The sequence below is a fragment of the Cebus imitator genome, unplaced genomic scaffold, assembly GCF_001604975.1.
Source record: "Cebus imitator isolate Cc_AM_T3 unplaced genomic scaffold, Cebus_imitator-1.0 Scaffold116, whole genome shotgun sequence".
NCBI classification, from domain to species: domain Eukaryota; kingdom Metazoa; phylum Chordata; class Mammalia; order Primates; family Cebidae; genus Cebus; species Cebus imitator.
Window position 1 is genome coordinate 5,806,525 of NW_016107431.1, and position 23,678 is coordinate 5,830,202.

Genomic DNA, 23,678 nt, shown 5'->3' on the forward strand with positions numbered 1-23,678 from the left:
TTTGCAGTTTCCGTTCCAGATTTTCTGCAAGCATGTATTTTATAATTTGACAAACTTTTAAAAAAATATTGTTCTGTAGAGAAGGATAGAAAGGGACCAGGCTGAGGCAGATGCCAGTTGTTTTATGGCTGACAGAATAATCGGAGTAAGAAATGTGAGACACGAAATGCAGGGATGAGGACAAATTTGAGAAAGATCATTTAACAAACTAGAACCTACAGAAATTGGACAACGGGTATATGAGTGTGCCATTCCCTGAAGTTGGAAATACAGCAAACTAACAAGTTTGGAATGGGGAGAAGACAAATAGGATATTTGGGACTGTTGAGTTTGAGATGCCTGGGGACCTCTAGACAAGGTTGTCTAATAGATAGTGGGATATAGATCTGGAACCTTGAAGAGTGGTATCAGATGACAGTACACATTTGGGAGTCATGTTGTATAATTGTTCATTGTTTTGATGCAGAACATAATGGAGAGCCTTCACAGAAGCACACTGAACAGAAGATAAAGCTCTAGGGAAGAGTGAGGTAAATTGAGAGAAGGCTGAGGATGCTAAGAGCAACCAGAAAATCAGAGTGTAACATAGCAAAACCAAGCGAAGATAATTTCAAAAAGAAACAGACATGGCCAGAGATAAGAATTTTTTGGTAAGACTAAAGACCATGCTTTTTGGATTGCTAGTCAAGATTGTACGTGATCTTAATGAAGCTTTTTCTGGAGTGGTGCCAGTGAAAGACAGATTGTAAAAACTTGGGAGGCAGAAGGAGGCTCCGAATGTAGCAGGTTTGGAATGACTTGGTGAATGTAGATCATCTTCTCAGGAAGCATGGGAACAAACAAAGAGGGTGAGGGTCTCAGGCATTTTTACCTGTCAAAGACTGCTTTTCTTGTCCATAAAACAAGGAAATACAGGTAGTACCTTTTTAGCAGTGGTGTCCTAAGGATTAAAATCTATTACTAAGGAAATATACTTGTGTCCTTTGGCTGAATCAAAATTTATTGTTGCTAATCACCATGTATTCATTTTCATAATGTCTTAATCATTAAAGTCGAGTGAATAACAAAACACAGTTAACTGGCTCTGTGTTTCCCTAGCTCAAGTTATTTGACTGTATATACCCAAGTTTGACCTTAAAAGATATTAATATTTCATTCCTTTAACACTTGGAGCAAGGACAGTTTCAGTTTGGTCTGGAAATAAGGCAGAATTTCTCCTCTCATTGTGCCTTCCAAACTGAAGAAGTGGCCTCAAATGGAGATCCTAAGAGGAAATGTCACTTGATTTATGAATCAGTGTACCCCACTGAGAATACCTATTGTGGATCAGTTTAATATCCCAAAATTTCTTCAGATCCAACTATTGGCATCTCTGTCAAGAGATGTCTTGACAGACACTTTTCCTGTTTTGAAGGTTTCAAAAGACCTAATGAGTTTATGCTTTATGAAGTCATACAGCCATGGATGTGATGTCACAATTGTGGCCAGCTCACCAGGAAGCAGGCAGAGCAGGAAAGGCTGAGTCCACACTGCAAGTGCAGAAAGCAGGAAACTACCTTGAGTTTTTCTATCCAAACCCAAGTCTCAGAGTTCCTCAATTTCCCAAGAAGGCAGTGATAGAGGCCACAACCCAGGGGTTCATCTCTCAAGGCACCAATAGCTTTGCAGGTAAGAACATGGGGCCTCCTCTCTTTCCAGACAGTGCAACGGAAAAGCTCAGCAGTTCAGACATTTCTAACCTAAAAGAAGGGTTCTGATCACCAGAAAACAAAACAAAACCAAAAACAGATTGAGGAAACAGAAAATACATCATCCTTTTAGAGTATTACTTTTTATAAATATGCCCTTAATTTAGCCTAGTTAGTGAAAATTTCTCAAGTGTGTATGTGTCTGTACGAACGTTGTGTATTTTAAACTTTTTGGAGCTTAGCCAGAAATTTCGAAAGCTAATCCTAGCAAAATTTCCCTTTAAGGATGTCCTGCAGAGAATTTGTTACTCGTAGTTTGAAGTAAAAATTGACAAGAAGTGCTTTTTCAGCTCTGGAGGAGTCATGTGCATGTCATAAGACTTGAAGGAAATGCAGGGACCCTCCTATTTTCTCCTGCAAAGTTGAAAAATCTGCATGCCGTTGGAAGGGATCTTCAGATGCTGCTGGTGACTTTCTGTTCCTTTTGGAGTTGACATGTATATGGATTGGAGGAAAAATAATCAGCATACATTCTCCTTTCATACTGTTTAAATCACAGGAAGAAGTGCCTTGAAGACAAAGTGAGTTCTTTCCCCGAAAAGTTTCCTTTGTTTGTTTATGTGGTATTTTGACTTCTCTAATTGTTTAAGAATGAGAAATTTTAATAAACCTTACAGTAACTGCTTAAGAGAAAACTTTTGCTTGGAAAAAAAATGTTTTGAAGTTTCTTAGCCATTTTAGCTAAAGATTATCAAATTTTATATGCTAAGATTTTCAGATTTCTCATTCTTCTAACTTGCATGCGGAGGTAACATAGTGACCAGATAACTCTCTGGAATTGCCTCTTGAGTTTTTCTAATGCTCTTAATGCGGGTATAGCTTTATTGATATAAAAAGAAGAAGAAGAGGAGGGCTCTTGAGATTTTATTTGGCTTAATTTATTTGAATGAATAACATTATCACTGAGGATATTTTATCACTAGATTTATATTTTGAGAGCACATTCTGAAGACACTTACAGGTTTTAAGTAAAAGGAGTTAATGAGATTCCTGCTATTTTCAAGAAAAATCTGCCTACTTTCCAGAAGTGGGCATACAAAAATTCATAATCTTAAATTTCCTAAGATTAAAATATCTGTGTTTTCAGCCCACAGAGATATATAATAGACTATATCAATCTAAAGTGCTACTTCTTGAAACGGAGGTAGTGTTGTTATTCAGGCGAAAAGCATACATCCCATATGTGTTAATGCATTCTGTCACTACTTTAGTCATATCCTCTTTGGTGCCTATCATTCATTTGAAAACCAAAGCAGCTCCTCAGCTGTCAATTTAGACTTTGAAAATCGGAAACTAAAAAGAAACATTATTAACAAAATGCTTAGCTCTTATATACAAAACATTAGAAAATCCTTGAGCCATTTTAGCCATCATTTCATATCCACAATACCACCATGTATAAATGCTGGTATTTTTATTAGCAAAGCATATGGATTAAAATTTAACTTAAGTATTTCAAACATATGTATTATACAAGATATTTCTTAACATATGTGTTATGATATATGCTTAAAGCCATAATCTAAATTGCTTAAGGGGAAGGTAAACTCTGGTGTCTGTTTTCTACATTTGTTGTTTCTATTCTCACATTATCATTGGTTGCCAATTCTGGGACTGTTCTACCTAAGCAAGAGCAGGAGATTTGTGTGTTAACATAACACCTCACCTCACTGACAAATTCACCTCTTATTTTTCTTACACTTGCCAACATTTTGAGTAAAGCTGAATTAATTTGTATATCTTACACAAGACTGGGTACTTTTCTACTATAATATTACAACTAAGTGTTTAGAATATTTAGACAAGCTTTGATTTGTTTCTGTTTTTATTTTTATGTTTTCAATCAAGGGAACATGATCTCTTCAGAAATGAGAGCCGAATACTTGGGTTCGCATGGGAAGCTCTGAATCAGATATTAGTTAAACCAGTTTGCATTTCCTTGTTCTTGTAATTGTCTTTTATTCTCTGATTATCATCATTTTTCTTGGTTACATTTGGTACCCTGAAATCTGATTGAAGAAGAGGAAGAGAAGAGGTAGAGGAAGAGGAGGAGAAAGAGGACTCCTTTTTGCCCAACATGCCTCAAATCCCTACAAAATAATCAGCTTGAGGCCAGGCATCATGGCTCACTTCTGTAATCCTAGCTTTGGGAGGCCAAGGCAGGGTGATCACTTGAGCCCAGGAGTTCAAGACCAGCCAGGGCAACATAGGGAGACTCTATTTAACATAAAAATAAATAATAAGCTTGCTGATGACATACCCTAGTATTTTATGTGACCTAGTAAGACATTCTTATGGTTTGTATTCACCTTATCCTCACCATATGTCTAAACTTTCACACAGGCTAATTACCCTGATTAGAACATACTGTATGTCAACAGGAAGGTTTAAATTCATTAAATAAATAAAGTTAGAGAGTCTATTTGAAAGCAATAGCGTGATGTGGAGAAGAAAGTCAAGGTTTTGAGGTGTCATTCATGCTGAGTCTTCTATGAACGAGGGCAGGTTAGTTTGCCTTCCTACCTTAAAGCTATAATTAAAACAGTTGTGTTATAGAATTTTATATTAGAATAATAGTAACAGTAGTCATTTTTATTTTTATTTCTTCTCAAATTTTTCAGTTTTACTTCTGGCACTGATGAACCTTAAATTTTTCTCACTTAATTTTCAGCTATGAGCTATTCCTTTGCATATTCATTTTGTCAAAGGAGTACTCACCAAATGGATCCTGAGTTTTATTTTTCAGTAGATTATTTTGATAAGATTGTCTCCTCACATTTAAAAATATGCCTTTTTGTATTATTTCATATTTCATTGCAATTATAATGCTCTGAAGATGGTGGTGTGGCAGTGGGATGGAGAAATGTGCTTCTGAGGCTTATTCTCTAGCTTGATTCTGTTTAATTAACTTTTACAATTATTCGTAAAACAATTTACAGAACATCTCGTAAGTCATATGTTCTAATGTTTCTTAATTTTTTTCTTTTTTGCTTTCATTATTATTACTATAGACACATAATTGTACATATCTATGGGGTACAATGTGATATTTGTATACATGTATAAAACAAATTAGCAAATCAGGGCAATTAGCATATTTACCATCTTAAATATGTATCATTTCTTTGTGTTGGGAACATTTAAAATTCACTCTTCTAGCTATTTGAAAATATACAATAAATTGCTAATTATAGTTACGCTATAGTGCTATAGAACACTCAAACTTATTCCTCCTATCTAGCTGTATTTTGTGTTTCTTAGCCTACCTTTGGCTATCTCTTTCTTCCCCCTACCCTTTTCTGCTTCTAGTAAGCGCTATTCTGCTCTCTACTTGTATGAGATCGACTTTTTTTAGCTTCTTTATATTCATGAGGACGTGCAGTATTTATCTTTCTGCGTCTAGCTTATTTCACTTAAAATAATGTCCTCCAAGCTCATTCATGTTGCCTTGAATGACAGAAATTTGTTCTTTTATGCAACTAAATAATATTCCATTGGTATATATAGCACTTTTTTTATCCATTCACCTATTGATGGAAATGTAGGTAATTTCATGTCTTGGCTATGTATTGTAAATAGTGCTGCAATAAACATGTGAATACAGATAGCTCTTTGACATCTGAATTTCCTTTCCTTTGGCTATATATCCAGTAGTAGGATTGTGGGATCATACAGTAGTTCTAGTTTGAATTTCTGAAGCACCTTCATACTGTTTTCCATAATGGATATACTAATTTACATTCCTCCAAATAGCATATAAGAATTTGCTTTTCACCACATACTCTCAGTTTTTTGTCTCTTTGGTAATAGCCATTCTAACTGGGGTGACATAATATATTCTTATACTTTGGATGTGCATAACCTTGATGATTAATGATGTTGATCATTTTTTGTACATACCTATTGGCCATTAGCATGTCTTCCTTGAGAGATGTCAATTCAACTTATTTGCCTACTTTTTAATGTGATTTTTTTTTTGCTATTAAGTTGAATTTATTTTATATTATGAATACTAAACTCTCATCAGATAGTTTGCAAATATTTTCTTCTATCCTGTAGGTTGTCTTTTCACTCTGTTGTTTCCTTTGCTGTGCAGAAGCTTATTAGTTTGACAATATTCCATTTGTCTATTTTTGCTTTGGTTGTCTGTGTTATTGAGGTCTTATCCATGAAATCTTTGCTCACAACAACATCCTACAGTATTTCCCCCTATGTTTGCTTCTAGTTACTTCATAGATTCAGGTCTTATATTTAAGTTTTTAATCTATTTGAGTTGATTTTTACATGTTATGTGAGATAGAAATCCAGTTTTATTTTTCTGCATATGAATAGTCAGTTTTCCCAGCATCATTTTTCAGACTGTTCCTTCTCCATTAAATGTTCTTGGCAGGTTTGTTAAAAATCCTTTGGCTGTATATGTGAATTTATTTCTGTGTTCTCCATTCTGTTCTATTGTTTTATGTATCATTTATATGCCAATATTATGCTGTCTGGGTTACTATAGCTTTGAAATATATTTTGAAGTTCAACAATGTGATTTCTCCAGCTTTGTTCTTTTTGCTTGGGATTGCTTTGGCTATTCAGGGTCTTTTGTGGTTTCATATAAATTGTAGGAGGTTTTTTTTTCTATTTCTGTGAAGAATGTCATTGGTATTTTGATAGGATTGCACTGAATCAGTAAATCACTTTTAGCCGTGTCATTTTTACACTATTAATGTCTCCAATTCATGAACATGAGGTATGTTTTCATTTTTGTGTCCTCTTCAATTTTTATCATCAGTGTTTTGTAATTTTTTTTGTAGAGATGTTTCATCTCCTTGGTTAAATTTATTCCTATGTGGGTTGTTTTTTGTAACTATTATAAATGCAATTTGTTTCTTGATTTTTTTTTTCCACTAGTTTGCCTATGGTATATAGAAAAGCTACTGGGTTCTGTTATGTTTATTTTGTATCCTGCAACTTTACTGAATCTGTTGATCAGTTCTGAGATTTTTGGTGGAGCTTTTATGGTTTTCTACATAGAAGTTCTTGTCATCTGCAAATTAGGACAATTTGACCTCCTTTACAATTTACATACTCCTTATGTCCTTCTCTAGCCTAAGTACTCTGTCTAGGGCTTCCAGTAGTATGTTGAATAAAAGTGATGAAAGTGAGATCATTGTCTTGTTCCAGATCTTAAAAGCTTTAAACTTTTCTCCATTCAATGTCGTGTTGGCTATGGGTTTGTCATACATGGCTCTAATTGTGTGGAAGTACATTTTTTCTGTACCTAACATGTTGATAATATTTATCATGAGGGGATGTTGAATTTTTCTCAAATACTTTTTCTGTATCTATTGAGATGATCAAATGGTTTTGCCCTTCATTTTGTTGATGTATTGTATCACATTTATTCATTTGTGTATTCCATCCCTGAGGTAAATCCTACCTACATGGCGAATAATCTCTTTAACATGCTGCCGGATTGGTTCACTAGTATTTTGTTGAGGATTTTTCTTTTTTCTTTTTTACTATTATACTTTAAGTTCTCGGGTACATGTGCAGATCCTGCAGAATTGTTACATAGGTATACACATGCCATGGTGGTTTGCTGCCTCCATCCCCCCATCGTCTACATTAGGTATTTCTCCTAATGTTATCCCTCTCCAATTCCCCACCCCCTGCTATCCCTCCCCAGCTCCCCCACCCACAACAGGCCCCAGTGTGTGATGTTCCCCTTCCTGAGTTCATGTGGTCTCAATGTTCAACACCCACTTATGAGTGTGAACATGCAGTGTTAAGTTTTATGTGTCAGTTTGCTGAGAATGACGGTTTCCAGACTTATCCATGTCGCTACAAAGGACATGAACTCATCCTTTTTATGGCTGCATAGTATTCCATGGTAAATATGTGCCACATTTTCTATATCCAGTCTATCAATGATGTGCATTTGGGTTGGCTTCAAGTCTTTGCTATTGTAAACAGTGTCACAATGAACATACATGTGCATGTGTCTTTATAATAGAACAATTTATAATCCTTTGGGTATATACCTAGTAATGGATTGCTGGGTCAAATGGAATTTCTATTTCTAAATCCTTGAGGAATTGCCACACTGTCTTCCACAATGGTTGAACTAATTTACACTCCCACCAACAGTGTAAAAGTCTGCCTATTTCTCCACACCCTCTCTAGCATCTGTTGTCTCCAGATTTTTTAATGATCACCATTCTTACTGGCATGAGACGGTATCTCAATGTGATTTTGATTTGCATTTCTCTAATGATCAGTGATGATGAGCATTCTTCTATATGTTTGTTGGCCTCATATATGTCTTCTTTTGAAAAGTGTCTATTCATATCCTTCGCCTACTTTTTGATAGGGTTTTTTGTTGTTTTCTTCTAAATTTAAGTTCTTTGTAGATTCTCCTTATTAGCCCTTTGTTGAGGATTTTTGCATCTATGCTCATCATGTTTACTGGCTGATAGTTTTCTTTTTTTGTTGTTGCATTCTTGACCAGTTTTGGTAAAGGTAACACTGGCCTCATAGAATGCATTTGAAAGAATACCCTTATCTTCAATTTCTGAAGAATTTGAGGAGAGTTGATATTAGTTCTTCTATAAATCTTTGGTAGAATTCCAGACTGAAGCAATTATGCTCTAGGCTTTTCTTTGATAAGAGACTTTTTATTACAGATTTAATTCCATTGCTTGTAATTGGTCTGTTAGGCATTCTCTTTCTTGTTGGCTTACTTTGATAGATTATGTCCAGTAATTTACTCGTTTTTGCCAGGTTTTCTAATTTTTTTTTGGTATGTATAATAGTGTCTGATGATTTTTTGTATTGCTATGGTATTAGTTGCAATGTCTCCTTTTTCATTCCTGATTTTATTGGGATCTTTACTGTTTTTCTTGGGTGGTCAAGCCAATGGAATGTTATTTTATCTTTTCAAAAAAATTCACCTTTCCATTTTATTGTTCTTTTGTACTTTTTAGTCTCTATTTTATTTACATATGCATTTATTTCTTCTACTAATTTTGGGCTTAATTTACTCTTGCTTTTTTAGTTTCTCAAAATGCATCATGAGCCTGTTTATTTGATATCTTTCTACTTTTTTGATAAAGGTGTTTGTGGCTGCACACTTACCTTCTAATACTGCTTTTGTTATACCCCTGATGTTTTGGTATTTTATGTTTCTATTTTTATTTGTTTGAAGATATTTTAAAATCTTCTTAATTTCTTCATTGACCAATTTGTTATTCAACAACATGTTGTTTAATTTCTATGTATTTTTATGATTTTTAAAGTTTCCCTTGTTATTTTGACTTCTAGTTTTATTATATTGTGGGCAAAAAATAATTGATATGATCTCTATTAAATTTGTTAATATTTGTTTTGTGGCCTAACATGGTCTATCCTAAAGAATGTGCCATGTTCTGATGAAAAGAATATGTATTTTGTAGCTGTTGAACAAAATGTTCTGTAAATGTCTGGTAGGTCCGTTTGGTCTAAAGTACAGTTTAAATTAAATGTTTCTTTGTTAATTTTCTGCCTGAATGATCTGTCCAATGCTGAGGGGTGTTGAAATCCCCAATTATTTTTGTACTGAAATTTATTTCTCTTTTGGGTTTAGTAATATTTGCTTTATAAATCTGGCTGTTTTGGTATTGGGTGTGTATATGTTTACAATTGTTACATCTTCTTGCGGAAATGACAATAACCTTGTCTATTTTTATGGTTTTAATTAAAGTCTGCTTTATCTAATGTAAGCATAGCTATTCTTCCTTGCTTTTGGTTTCCATTTGTGTGGAAGTTTTTCCATCCCTTGTTTTTATTCTATATGTGTATTTTTAGGTAAAGTGAGTTTTTTTGTAGGGAGCATATAGTTGGGTCATTTTTAAAAAAACTCATGCAGCCAGTCTATATCTTTTAAGTTGGGAATTTAGTGTGTTTACACTCAAGGTTATTATTGATAAGTGAGGACTTACACCCACCGTTTTGTTGTTTTCCTGTTGTCTTGTGTATCTTTTGTTCCTTTTTCTCTAATTGTTGATCATTGTGGTTTGATGTTTTTCTGTAGTAACAAGGTTTGATTCTTTTCTCTTTCTCCTCATGTATCTGCTCTACCAATGAACTTTATTCTTTTTGTGTGTTTTCATGGCAGTAATTTTCACTTCCAGGTGTAAGTGGAAATCACTTAAGCATTTCTAGTAAGGCAAGGTGAGTGGTAATGAATTCCTTCAGTTTTTGCTTACCTTGAAAAAGCTTTATTTCTCCCTAATTTCTGAAGAATAACTTTGCTGGATAGAGTATTCTTAGCTAGCAATTTTTTTCTTTCACCATTTTGAGTTTATAATTCTATTTTCTCCTCACCTGTGAAGTTTCTGTAGCAAAATTTATTATTAGTCTAATAGCAGTTCTCTTATGTGACTTGACAATTTTCTCTTGCTGTTTTTAGAACTGTCTTTTGACTTTTGACAATTTGCCTATAATGTGCCTCAGAGAGGAGCTTTTTTGGGTTGAATCTATTTGGGGAATTTTGAGTTTCCTGGAGTTGGATGTTCAAATATCCCTACTCTACAACCCTTACCACTAAATGGGGAAGTTTTCAGTTATTATTTCATTAAACAGTCTTTCTATGCCTTTTTTCTTATCTTCTTCTTCTGAAAATCTCATAATATGAATATTTGTTTGTTTAATGTTTTCCAATAAATCTTACAGGATTTCTTCACCCTTTTTAATTCTTATTTCTTTTTCTCTAAGTAACTTCAAAAGACCTATCCTTAAGTTCAGAAATTATTTTTCCTGCTTGATCAAGTCTGCTACTGAAGCTCTCTATTGCATTTTGTATTTTATTCATTTAATTCTTCAACTGCAGGATTCCTGTTTTGTTCTTTTTATGATTTTATCTATTTAATTTTTCATTTATATTGTGAATTATTCTTCTGATTATATTTGTCAATCTGTATTTTCTTGTATCTAACTGAGTTTCCTTAAGATCATTATTTTAAATTTCCTTTTCTGGCAATTAATTGATTTCCTTTTCACTGGAGTCTGTTACTAGAGAATTACTATGTTCCTTTAGTGGTAACTTATTTCTTTGCTTTTTCATGTTTCTTGTGTCCCTACATTCATATCTGTGTATCTAATTGCCCTTTACAGACTTTCTGGAGTGACTTTCATAGAGAAAGACTTTCATCCTGCAGTTGAGTTTTACTGTACAGTTAGAAAAGGTGTAGTGACTCTGTTTCAAGATAGGTATAGGGATACAGTCTCTGTGCAGCTTTTTCAGTTGTATTCAAAGTCAGGAATAACTGTGGTTGCTTCATAGCCTATGCTTAGAGGTTTGCCATTGGCAACAAAGGTTTTTAATGTCCTTTGTCTTAAGTAAGGGCTTCTGGGGTCCTTTTATTCTGGTTTTCCCTAAAAGAAGGAGACTTAGCTGAGGGGATCCCACTTGGTGTCAAGTCTGACCGGTCTACAAGCAACTGAAGTGGCACAGGTTCTACATGCAAGTGATCAGATGGCTACGGGGTAGGAGATTTTAGCTCAGCATCTCATAAAGCTATTGTGGCAAGTGGGCCTTGAGTGCAGCTTCACCCTTTGTGGCAGGGTTGGATGGGGTTACCCACAGAGCCAGGATCTATGATTCTGAGGCACACCCTAGCAGCTCAGGCTCAGGATGCCAGGTTGTAGCTGTAATTCTACCCCTGGGGGCAGGACACAGCACTGGCCTGACTCCAGAAAATAAGGAGTGCTCTGGAACTTTGGCCTGGGCAGCAGGGTATGGCTGCAATTCAGGAACCTGAGCCAGTAGGGCTCAGTGTCAACTTAGGTTCCAAGGGATGAGGCGCTGGATAAAAGTGACTGTAGACCCTGGGATGGTGGTGCTGAGCAGTATCCCAGAATGTGTGAGGCCAAATGCATTTGCTTTAAGTACTTTAGAATGGTGGATGACATTTGTTGTTTGTTCCCTGGGTGAGAGGTGGGTAGGAAAAAACACAGCAGTGACCACTCCCTAGATAGAGGGGTAGTTTAGCATCTGAGACTCCAGGGAGCTAAATCAGTTCCAGGGAATCAAGGTCTAAAGTTCAGCTTGTAGAGCGGGGTATCTCAGTTCAGTTTCTGCTCAGCTCGGCCAGAGCAGTAATTCCCTAAGGAACAATGTGCCAATTCTGCTTAGGCTTGAAGGATGTGACTGTTCTGGGCAGCACAAGCACTGTTTTCTTGGGATGCATGGCATCAGTTCAGCTTAAATAATGGAGTGCATGGCTGCTCTGGGTAGCCAAGGCACCATTTCGCAGGATCCAGGGCACCACTTCAACTTAAGACACCAGGGAGACATGACTGCTCTAAATAACCAAGGTACTGTTTTCCCGAGAGACAGGGTACTGCTTTAGCACAAACTAGGGATGTGAGCTCTTGGGATGGGACGGTTCAGTGGTGGTTTAGTCTCAGGGATGAAGGGGAGCCATGACTACTTACTTCCTAAGTAAGGCTCACTCTAGCTGTAGTTTCTGTTCCAAGATGCCATAGCACAGTAGTCACATGGGCCACAGCAGGTAGAGCACAGTATCAACTCCTTCTCTGGCTGAGCACAGCTATATGAACTCCAGGCAGCTTCACCAGGTGGGCTTGGTGCCTGAGAAGACTGCAGAGAACACCAGTGGGGAGGTCTGTAGGTGTCCAAAGTGTTGATGGAGGTTGTTAGAGTCATCCTGTTTACCTCCTCACCATAAGGAGAAGTTCCTCTTGGCTCCCAGCTGATCCCAGTTGGGGGATGGAATGATGAAGATGTGGAATTTCCTTATTCTCTATGTAGCCATCCGGAGTTTTTGTGTCCACCCAGGATTCTGTTAGTATTAAAATATAGCTGTTTTTCCACTGTTCTGTCTCTCCTTGAAAGGATCATAAGCACTAGGGGCTTCTAGTTAGCTATCTTGCTACTCTCTGACCCTTAATACTTTTAAAAAGAATATTAACAGATCTCCTGATCAAGGTATCAAACTATTTATTATTTTCAACAGTACCAAAAAGTCATACACTTGTGTAATTAATTCATTCATATTTTCATTCATTTATTCATCAGTTAGATCAAGCTGGTATAAATCTACTGAAAAACATCAAGGTCTTCAATTTTTTTTTATATTATGAAACTATCTATTGTGCTAATGAACACTAAAGAGGCTCCTATTGAGAAGGAGCTGTCTCTCATCAATTGTGACCAATTGCCTCTTAATATGGAAGTAAAATGCTTCTGATTTTGTTTGTTTATTTGTTTGTTTGTTTTGGTCACATAAAGACCAACATTTCTTTAGTAGATTTATGGGTATAATTTGCATTAAAAAAAAAATCTGACACCAAGCTGTCATGCTATCTAAATTAAGATTTCATTTATAAAAATGATTTCTAATCTTATAATTATATTCAGTCTCTTCATTTTTTCCCTTGAACATTTTGACAGTCATGCTATCACAAAATATTCTAATTTTTTACCTGTATATATTTTTAAATTAAACAATTATACTCCCATGTTTTTCAATATTTTCCTTATGTTTCCTTATTACCAAATTGTTAGATTACAGTATACAATTTGGAAAGTACAGAAAAGTAAAATTTTAAACACGCCCTAACTTCAATAAAGAGGCTTAACATTTGAGCATATTTTCTTCTAAACTTGTTTCTACTTTAAAAACAATTTATGTAATTGAGATTTTACTGATTACTCTGTTTCACACTTTTTTTTCCCACTTAAAGCATAGTAAGCATTTTACCAGGCCATTAAATAATCTTCCAAACACCATGTTAATGACTTCTAGTATTATTTTTTAAACCATTTAGTAAGTATATGTTCTTTTAAGTAGTGTTTAGGAAGTTCTTTTCAAATCCTAATTAAACTTAAGCATACTTTAACAAACACCCAGCAAAATATAATTAAAAGCACAAGACATACTTTGAAACTTGAGATTAAGGATCAGCAAAATGTTTTCTGCAAAGAGCCAGATAATATTTTAGTCTTCAAAATTACTCAGCTCTACTGTTGTAGCTGGAAAGGAGCCATAGATAGTATGATAATGAATGAGTGTGGCTGTGTTCCAATAAAACTTTATTTATGAACCCCAATATTTAAATTTCATATGTCAAAAATATTATTTCTCTTTTGGTATTTTATGGTTTAAAAATTTAAAGGCAATGTTTAGGTTTCAGACCATCCAAAAACAGGCAGTGGCTAGATTTGGCCCTTGAGCTATATATAGTTGCAGATCTCTACTGTAGAGCCTGGTTTCAAGAACTCTGCCTTCCCAGGGTTTGAGAAATTTCTGTGAACACATGCATTTGTATATATTTTTCAGAAGAGGTAAATAGCTTCTATTATATGCTGAATAATTATTAAATATAAAATGGTGAAGAATCACTATTCTAAATAATATACATAAAGTCACTTTATAAACCATAATTTCTTATTAAAATATATACTGGTACTTCACTTATAATATTCTTCACTTAGATACCAAAAGATCTGAAAAAGATTAATTAGTAGAAATAAATATATGTTATTATCAGAATTCCACCTGGGAAAATAATATTCAGAATCCAAAAAGCTAATAAACTTTAAAGAGAAAATAGGTGACAAGTTAAATTTTGAAAAATATTTAAAATAACATTTAATGGTTATTTCAGTGAAGGTAGTTGGAATATTTATTGCTTTTGGTTTTTTAACTGAGCCAAGAGATTCTTTTCATTTAAACTATAATAAGTAGCATTATCAGAGAATAGATCCTGCTGCCTAATTTAACATCTGGTTAATAAAAGCTAATAAATGTATGTCTCTCTCATTCCTCTCCTCTCCCTGCTCTCAGTACACATACACATACATACAACAAACAGAACAAGAATAAAACTAGCTTTATTGTAACATTTGTTTAGATTGGAAAGTTCCACTTAATCATGTATATCTCCTTTCAGAATTCTAAAGCAATTGAGAAATAGATACAGAAATCACTTATGGATCAATTTATTATCAACCTCACTATTGTTAATGCTGGAGTAGAAAACAAAATGTGTGTGAGAGACCAAGCACCTTCCTTCCCAGCCTGAATTGAGCTTTTTCCCAGTGGTAGTAGAAAGCCTGGATCCTACAGAGCACCTTCATGAGCTGGGACTGAGCAGCTGGAATGAACTCACTGCACAGACAGAACACAGGTCCATGAACTGGCAACTTCCAATGGAGTAGAGGAAAGAATCTGGCTTCACATGAAGTGCCCCTGTGCCCAGTTACTTATCAGCTAAGTCACTCCTTAAGTGGCATAGAATAATGAACCAACAGAGGGACATGTTATCCCTAATACCTTCAAAAGAGAAAAATTCCTTTAAAGGACAAGCACAGAAACCAGGGGGAATGAGAAGTGCTCTCCTAAGATCTTTAACTAAAAAAAAAAAAAAAAAAAAAAAATTATTGCTCTGTTTTAAGTTTAAGATGTTAGTGAAAATTGTTGAAATGCCAAGAGAGATTTTTGGTTAACAGAATACATCATAGATCTACCTTTTCAGTATGGTCTTTAGTTGGCCAAAAAGAAAACAGTGGGCCAAATAAATCCATAGCAATGTGTAGTTAAGTTTTTAAAGCTCTGACAGGTAAAAAGAATTGGTTTTATATGTGGCCTCTTTGTTATCCAAGTATGGATACCACCCTCCAGTTCTAATGGTGCTCAAGGGCTTGCATTCCACTCCCCTGGCCATGCAACATCATCACCTCCACAACTGTGTGGATGACCCTCAGCTTAGGAACCTCCTCCTACTTTGTCTTAGCGACTACCTTATATTCAACCTTCAAAGCACAGCTTTAAAAGAAGCTTTACCTGAAGTTTTCCAGAAATTTCCTAAAATTCCCAGAGTACCCTGTACAAATCTTCATACTTTTCCACAGGACCTCTCTCATTCTTCTCTCACTCTCTTCCATCTGCAAATATTTACTGAGCCTTCAGCATATGCTGGTAATAAACTAAACACCAGGAGGCTGCTGGCAAACATAGTATCTTCCCTGTCTTTCTGTTGAGCTGGAAACACAATTAGACAGAGATAAAGCGTATTGCAGGCGGTAAAGTACCAAAAACCATGCGAACACACAGCCAGGTCCTTATCTTGTAGAAGAGTGATGGAGTAAAGAGAATATTTGAGTCTCTCTCCCAAGCCACTACGTAGGCTTTTCATAGGTAAAGGCCGTTACTTTACTGCCAGGCACCATGGATGGTCCAGAGTTGGCCCTCAAGAGCTTTTTATGAAACCTACAGAACTAAAGTAGATGTATTTAAGGAGCTGTTTGATACCATTGGGTTTAAAGTGAAAGAGAGAGACAGGATTCCAGAACCAAACATCTGACTTCTTCCTTTCTGCATTCATTCAGCACGTCTTTGTGCCAGGCTGTCTTGCAGGTGCCAGGGACACAGCCCTAAACAGGTCAGGAGAGGTCCCTGCCCTGTTTGTGTGTTGCACTGACATGCCTTAACAATTCACACCTTAAGTGATGTTTAGGATAAAAATTAGCACTAAATTGTAACCAACATTTAGCAACTAATACTGTGAACATTTGGTTTCCAAGGGAATGGTAACAGATTTTTCCTCTTTCCTTATACACAGAATTAGCATAAAAACCTGAGATCAACATGTTGTGTTTCCACAGTCTCAAACATAAAACTGCTGAGTGAAAGCTGCAAGTATTTGGGCTATAATCATTTTCCTTTGATGGATGCTGAGAATCAACTTTGCCTGAATCTTTGAGACGGAGAACAGATAAAAATTAAGTTAAAGCTGGCTTTAGATATCAAAGGGCCAACCCCCACCACCAACATCATCAAAAAATTTTAAACTGTCAAAAGAATAGCTTGTAATTATTGATTAGGATTATCACCAAAGCACAGGATACAACTTTGCCTTGTACCTTTTAAAATCACAAAAGCACAGGATATAGCTTTGCCTTGTACCTTTTAAAATCACATTCTGGCAAGAGGCAGATTATTTTGTTTCAGGTATAGGTACTGGAAAAACTAGTTAACACCAACCTGCACCCCTCAACCCGGACCCAAACACCCCCCCAACACACACACACACACACACACACACACACCACAGCACACATGCTCACTAATATACACAGACACACACATCCCACACAAATCATAGACATACACCACACATGTACACACATCACTATCCTTATTTTATCAGATGAGTCAGATGAGGATGCAGAAAATAAAACCAAATATGATTTTGGGCTTATCTTCCCAACTTCCACAGTAATCCAACAATAACTATAATAAACAAGTAGGAATTGAGTTGCTCTGAATGTTGCAGGGGATTAGTACTTCCTTTTGAAGATAACTATTTCACTTTGTACAGCTAGAAGCAGCTTGGTTTTAAGCATGGAATGAACCTCTCTGTTTACGCTTATGAGGCTGTTATCTGGTCAATAATTAAAACTTAGAGGGATGCAAATAAGGAGGGAGGGTTTTCATCTTTTTCTATGTTTTGAAAAATTACAGCCTAACCAAAGCTATCATTTTAAACTAGCTTTTTGCCAATTTCTATAGGGAAAAACAAAACAAATGGCTTCTGTGAGAAGCCTGGAAACCTGAATTCTGGTTGAGGCTTTGTTACTAGTTTGTCAGCATTTTCTTAAAAAGAAAAAAAAAAGTCAGTTTGCCTTTCTGAACTCAGTTTTTCTCATTTGTTAGATTAGAATAATAAATGAAACTAGAGAAATGAAAAAATCCCTCCCAGCTCTTAGTGGTTCCGCAAAAATGGACTTGGATCAGACATGTACTTTTATAGAGAAGGAAATACAACTAAATGACTGCAGCATTAAGAGGCTTTCTCTCTAAATATCTTACACCATATCCACGAGGGATTTCTTTTTTCTGAGTTTTCCTACAATTCTCTCTGCTCTTCCCCTCCTTTCCTCTTTCTCCTTACTTCTCATTCTTCTTGTTCCAATGATTGAAATTTGATTTTTAGTAAACTATTACAGAAAACACTCACTGGTTGCACAATTAATTTATTACAAAATAGAAGTTAACTTTTCTCTTTCTTCTTAAGAAAACAAGGTCATAAAGAGCAAAGCTGAGAGACAAATTGTGCAAAATAACCAAAATGATGGTAAATGTAAGTTGTCTTTAAATTAGTCACTAAACTGGCATCTAATTTTGGCCGATCCTCTCTTTTACTTCTGTTAACAACGTGGTCCTAAATAAGTCAATCACTGCAAACTTGCAATCTAGTCTAAAAAGAAGGCTGTTAAAATTGATTTGGCACCAGGCACGGGGGCTCATTCCTGTAATCCCAGCACCTTGGGAAGCCAAAGCGGGTCAATCACTTGAGGTCAGCAGTTCAAGACCAGCCTGGCCAAGAGGATGAAACCCCATCTCTACAAAAAATTAAAAAATAAGCCAGGTGTGGTGGCATGCACCTGTAGTCCCAGCTACTCTGGAGGTTGAGACATGAGAATTGCTTGAGCCTGGGAGGCGGAGGTTGCAGTGAGCCAAGATTGAGTCACTGCACTCCAGCCTTGGTGAAAGAGTGAGACCCTGCCTCAAAAAAAAAAAAAAAAAAAAACTGATTTGGTTTAGTTATGTGGGTATTTCTACTAAGTATTTGCAAATTTTCATTTTGTAGATGTATTTAATTTTTTCTAATTTTTCTGAAAAGAAAGAATGACTGTATTAATACTTTCTTTGGGACTTAGTTTTCATATCTATAAAATGAGGACTTGAAACCGACCTATTTCTTCCAGTTCTTGCATTCTATGATAAAGAACAGGAGACTCAAGTGGAATAAGTACAGTCTTCTTATGAAAATCTTATTTATTATTTGAAATAGGCAACTCATGCATTTGGTGCAAAATTCCAAAGGTACAAAAGTCTATATCATGAAAAATAAATTTTGCTAACTTCCTTGTCTCTTTATCACAGTGTTTCACGCACTTTCTTCAAAAATGACTCCGGGTATTTTTACTTTCAATGTCAGTTGACCAGAAGCCATGTTTGGTTTTGATCAGTACCAAATATTACAGTACCATTGTGATAACAAACTATATATAGAACAAATTTAATAATATATTTTTGTATATTCTTGCTATCATGATTTCCTAGCATTTTCCTCCTCAATAATGTTGATATTTGTATAATTCATAATATTTTTAAAGATACCTCAATATGCACTATCTAATTTGCTCTAAAACGCCATCTATGGATATAATTTCCAATATTCGACCTTGCAACGTAGATTATAAATGTCATGGTTTTGCCATGTACCATGTATGTATTTAGATATTGTCATAATACCTAATAGAAAGCTAATAATGGAGTGGTTTTATAAAGTGTTACTGTGACCTATCCTAAAAAAATCATGAACATTGTCAACTGGCAGTTAAGAATTGATCTTCATGCGTATGACAAGGGACACATTATCCTTTATGACAAACTCTTAGTGACAGGCTGCTGGGCTTCACAGAAGTGTCTGGGGTTGAGGCCTCTCCAGGTCTGTGAAGGGACAGAGAAGGCTCCTGTTATCAAAGTCTAGCGCTCCCCTCCTGAGTCTTCTGCAGACTCAATAAGAGTCTAAAGTCTACAGGGACCACTATTTTTGAAAATGGAATAAAAAGGTTTAAAGAGACAGTGGATCCCTACTCCACACCTACACCCACCAGTAAAACTGCTGGTAGACTTGCAAAGAGACAGGATATTCGTATCCTTCAACTTGGTCTACCAGTTCAGAGGAAAAGAAACTGACTATATCTTGAGACTTCTCCCTATAAATTAAGGAAAGGATGCTTACTGCACCCTCACTTAGACTCCTTGTAGTTACTGTGGAGTTATAACGATGTCTCCAAAAAGAAAGTTCTACCTCAGGCAGCAGCCCCTGTTTTCTTGGCCTTGAGCCATCATCACTTTCAATTGAGTAGAAATCCTTTGCAAATTTTTATCAGTTTTATCTATTACCTTTTTAGAGATCACCCAGTATATGACGGCTACTGCTTGGCTCTAATCGAAGTATAGAAATGAATAAGGCATAATGGTTGCTCTCAATGAGCTTATATTTCAGTTAGAAGGGATACAACAAGCTCCGTAACATTTATAATCGAAGGTAAAATATGAAAAGTATCTAATAGAAATGCAAAGGGCTTTCATTAAACATATCACAATAATACAACTTATAAATGTGCCCTTATGAACCTCAGAATTGAAAAAGGTTTAAGCCAGAAGTAGAACAGAACATGTTGACAGGCTGTTCTTTAAAAAGGCCCAGAAATGAACTCTCCTTTTATCACTAGGTTTCATGCATTTTAAGGAGGTCATAAACCAACAGAATCTATAATACGCATTAATGCCAGGATAAATGAAAGCCAATATATTATAAGATTAGACGTGGCATAAGCTTAGAAAAGAATTATGTGATTGATTTTGAAATCTTATTTATTACTCTTAGTTGAATAGCTGAAAGCTCTTCCTAACTAATTTGTAACTGGAGTTGCTATTTAGATAAATCATAGATTTTAAAAAAAAACTGCTTTATAGCCTCTATTTGATAAAGGATGTATAACCCAATCTATCATTTTGTATTAGCCACCTTCCAAAAAAACTGCACTCTTCATTTTATTGGACAGTTTCCAACACTATCCATGTATTACTAGAAGAGAAACTGTTTATTGCTTATATTTGAAAACATATTTGTTTTAAAAAATCATAGAAAAGAATTTCTTGATTCTCCTATACTATGGGCAGTGTATACTCTTAGTTTTTCAAGATCATATAGGGTCAAGATGAACTGACTAGTTGTAACTGGAGCACTCTACACCATTCTTCTAAATTCCTGGATCCAAGGTTATCAACCAAACCTTCCTTAAAGCCACTGATTACATTGAATATATTTGTCATCCATTTAAAGTGACTTAATAGAGTAAGGATTTATTTTTCTCATCACTAATTATTGACATAAATTAAAATTAATTTTATAACATCTAGGAAAATAGCCATCTTGGCTTCATAGTAACCAATTTGCAATCTTTTCATAAATCATGATATTAAACACATAATGGAAAATGAAAGATGCAAATGCCATTGTTCTTTCTTTCTTATAAAACAAGTAGGCGGGTGTTGAACAATGAGCACACATGGACACAGGGAAGGCATCACACACTGGGGTCTGTTGGGGGGGGTAGGGGAGGGACATTGGGGGTAGGAAGGTTGGGGAGGGATAATGGGGAGAAATGCCAGATATAGGTGACGGGGGGATGGAGGCAGCAAACCACATTGCCATGTATGTACCTATGCAACAATCCTGCATCTTCTGCACATGCACCCCAGAACCTAAAGTGCAATAAAATATTTAAAAAAAAATCTTCCAGACCATGGCAAAATGTTTATGTTACCTTTTGCCACCTAAATACCTGGCCTTGTGGTAGTTATTCAGCTGATCAATGTGTGTTACAGATGGGGCTCGTGTTACAGGTTTGGTCCTTCCTCAGGAGACTTAGTTTCTGCAATGGCAGGTTATACTTCTTACTAGATAAGCTTGCACTTGCCATTTGATGCAAGCAGAAGCATGTGGCAAGTGAAAGCTGGTAGAAACGGTGTTAAGTAGGTCAATCAATGAGGCCCTCTCTGCACTGCTGAAAACAGCTACCAAAATTCAGAGGACAATGAAGGTAATCTCCAAATAGAAAAGAAAATTAAAATAGAACATTTTTTAAAAACACTGACACAATTAATAATCTTGAGGAATGTTATAGAATACTTGTTCAATTTTCCAAGGCGCATAAAGAGGTGGAGGGGAATACTTGCTGATTTTATTAGATCTATAGTGTCCATCCACAGAATCCATCTCCAGGACACAGTGTTGATTTGGGGATTCACATACAAGAAACACCCTACCCCAATCATGTGCTGAGCCTATGCTAATACTCTTAGATAAATTCTCTTTTTTAGTTCCGTCCTTGTCTATACTAAACCTTGCCACTAAATCAGATCTTCAAACAAGACTTTGAGGAGACCCTGAGGCAACCTAGGAATTATATTTGCTCTTCCAGAACACCTTTAAAATGAATAACAGAGCAAGTCTGAAGGGAGTAGAAGGGCAGATTTATATCTGTTGAAATGATTGCGGTTTCTTTAGAATTAAAATTGCAGCAGGAAGCCTAATGATAGATTTAAAAGCAGAAGGTTGGGCTCTGGATAGACAGAGCCCTAGATAATCCAGTTTCATCTTCAAAGGCAATGCTCTTACTGTCTTGAAAATTTTCATATATCCCAGTGAGAAAAAAAGAATGATATTTAACCTATGTATTTTTAATGAGCCCTTCTTTTTTATTTCTTAAAGAATAAAATGTTTGATAAAATATTTTATATGCTATTCTGAACTGTATTTTACTTCTATTTCAATAATAGCTGCCATAACTACATGATTCTAAATGTAAACTATCCAAGAAAACCACATGAGGCACTTTTTTCTTTGTTAGTATCCACAGAACAAATTAGCCAAATGGAAAGCTCTAGTCAGCTGTTTTGTTTCATGGGAGAGTAGTTCATCAGCTCTCTGGAGAATTTGTGTTCAACCTCTCCACACAAGACATTCAGCTTCCAACAAACCGTGCTTGCAAATATGTCCCTAGAGACTAATATCAAACATTCCACCACAATTCTAGGATGCTTGTTTTAGGTTATTTTTGATTGATGGCCTGAAGTTATGGCTTAAGTTATTTTTAAGATTGTTTGTTGAGTTTTTTTAAAGTAGCATTTGGGAATGGGGATGGAAACGGTCTCCTTCTTCAAAATGCAAATTCTAGTTATAATTTAGTTGCATATTTTTCATCAAGCCAAGTACACCTACAACCGACTTACCCATGACTTTTCTATTCTTACATCTCATTTGATCCTTGAGTGGGATCATAAGCAACTAATATAGTTCTCATTTGAGTTAAAGAAAGGGCTAGAAAAGTTACATGGCTTTTTGTAATGGTAGACAAACTATGCCAGGGCTAAAACCACCAGCATGAGAATCTGCTTAACACTCTTCTTGGTATGTATGTCTTTGGTTTCAAGCAAAAAGATAAATAAGGAAGTACACACAGATCTGTTCAACTTGACCCTCAGAACCAAGGGGAAAAAAAGAAAAAGGAAACCTAAAAGTAGAACCTGTTTACTAATTATTTTAAGTTTTTTATAGTTTTAAAATATGTAAATTTTACATTTTTTCTATTGCAGAATGTGCACGTATCCCATCTGGCCTAGTTTACACAGACTAATAATAAATTTGGAGGATTTTTTTTTCTCATATAACTCATTTAATTCCCCTAAATTTTGTCAAATTTAGCCACTCATTACACCAACATTTCAGTTAACATCATAGATATTAATGGACAATGACTTTGCAGTCCTATTATGGTATGGTAGTCTCCAAAGTCTTATGCATAGACCCAGAATGACTCATGCAGTTCCCAACAGAGAATTGAAGTATCTGATCAGTTTAAACTGTTAGTGGAAGCTCATTGGTGCCCTGAGTTTAGAGAAAAATCTTTTAATCATGTCAACAGATTAATCACCTACTTTTACTGTTTCTTTGATATCTTTCTTGGCTGATATTCAAAGGGCAATTGAATATCAAAGGCTGCCTTCTTCAGCCACCCTCACAGAAAAAGTAAAAATCTCTCCCTGACATGGCGGGCCCTTAGGGCTTTACCTTTTGTTCCCTAGCCATTATGCTCAGTCCTTTGACATATTTGTCATACATATACAGATATGAGTTAATTCACAATTCAAGTGAATATATAACATGCAAATTCTTAACTATTTTATACTTAAGTTTTTATCCTTTATTATATTGATAGAAGTATCTTTGCATGTGTGTTTTCATTAGTGCTTGTTTTGGATTCCAAGTTCTTTTTTTTTTTTTTTTTTTTTT

The 23,678-nt window shown here is 35.5% G+C and overlaps 1 protein-coding gene across 1 annotated transcript in view; it reads left to right on the forward strand.

Moving 5' to 3' along the window:
- Positions 1 to 1,948: 1,948 nt before the first annotated feature.
- The window catches only part of FHL5 (four and a half LIM domains 5), a 60,211-nt gene continuing 38,481 nt past the window's right edge, over positions 1,949 to 23,678 (forward strand). The window contains exon 1 of the mRNA XM_017538892.2: positions 1,949 to 2,269. The gene's annotated coding sequence lies outside the window, so the exon portion shown is untranslated. The remainder of the gene's footprint in view (positions 2,270 to 23,678) is intronic.